Below are 1,175 nucleotides of genomic sequence, written 5' to 3'. Positions count from 1 at the left end.
CAAAGGAGGGTTCCATGGAACCCCCCCCCCCCCCACTAGATCTGCCACTGCAAAGGGCTCATTTTAGTGAGGCTTAATCTTCAACATTTTGACTTCCAAGGCAGACTTTGTTGGCCACACCCATTAATTGCCCCACCTACATCATGAGTAGTTCAGTACCCACCCAAAAATTTAATCCTAGTTCTGCCATGCTCCACTATGACATCTTGCCCATAGGCGGCTGCAGGGTCAGGCATAGTCGGGCAATGTCCGACCAAAAATTTTGAACAGAAATGAGAATTTAATTAATGACATCATTTTTAGTCATGAAAAATTACCATGGCTAGCAAGAGACTATCTTTTTTGCTTTCCTTTGTCAACAAGCCTTCCAGGAGGACCAGGACTAGCACTTTAAAGATTGGATAGAGCTTTACAGATAAGATAGGGGCCTTTTAGGCATATTTTTATGGTATATCATGTATGCGTGCATTGAGTATACGCCCAAAATATGCGTGAGAAAAGTGGGCATGGCCAAAATCACGGCGCACTTCGCGCCATTTCTCTTACCCGACTACTCTGCCAATCCTGCCACTGCCTATGATCTTGCCGCCCAAAATAGCTATAAAATTAATATGACCTAAAGTATGAATATGATTAAAAGGCGTCAGTGAAAAAGGACTGTTGTTTTTGTCTTGGTTTCTTTAGTTCTCACTCTGTTGATGATTGACCTCTCATTGAAGGAATAGATCTAATTTGATAATGGAAAGAGGGAGACTTCAACAAGTATGTAGGGATGCATTTGAAGGAAGAGATCATGAAGAAGCTGTTCGATTACTACGTTTACAGGACCCTCATGTACTTCATGGAGATGAGCCTTACCTGCTTTATTATTCTATAAGAAATGGCTGGCTAGACGTTACAAGAAATCTTGTCACCAATTATCATTTTAATCCACATCGATACTATTATGATGGATCCTGTCTTTATACTGCTGCTGAAGGTAACCACATTCATATAGTTCAATATCTTATTAAAGAGTGTGGCTGTCATCCAATGATGGATACTACTGGGTATGACGGTACCCCTGTTCTTCATTATGTAGTTTGTGAAGGATTACTGGATGTCTTAAAGTGTATGGTCATGAACATCAATGGTCATATAATGGATAAGCAATACCATACTATAGGTCAGACTGT

Source organism: Amphimedon queenslandica, unplaced genomic scaffold, assembly GCF_000090795.2.
Source record: "Amphimedon queenslandica unplaced genomic scaffold, v1.1 AMPQUscaffold_13149, whole genome shotgun sequence".
Taxonomy (NCBI): domain Eukaryota; kingdom Metazoa; phylum Porifera; class Demospongiae; order Haplosclerida; family Niphatidae; genus Amphimedon; species Amphimedon queenslandica.
This window is presented reverse-complemented; position numbering follows the sequence as displayed.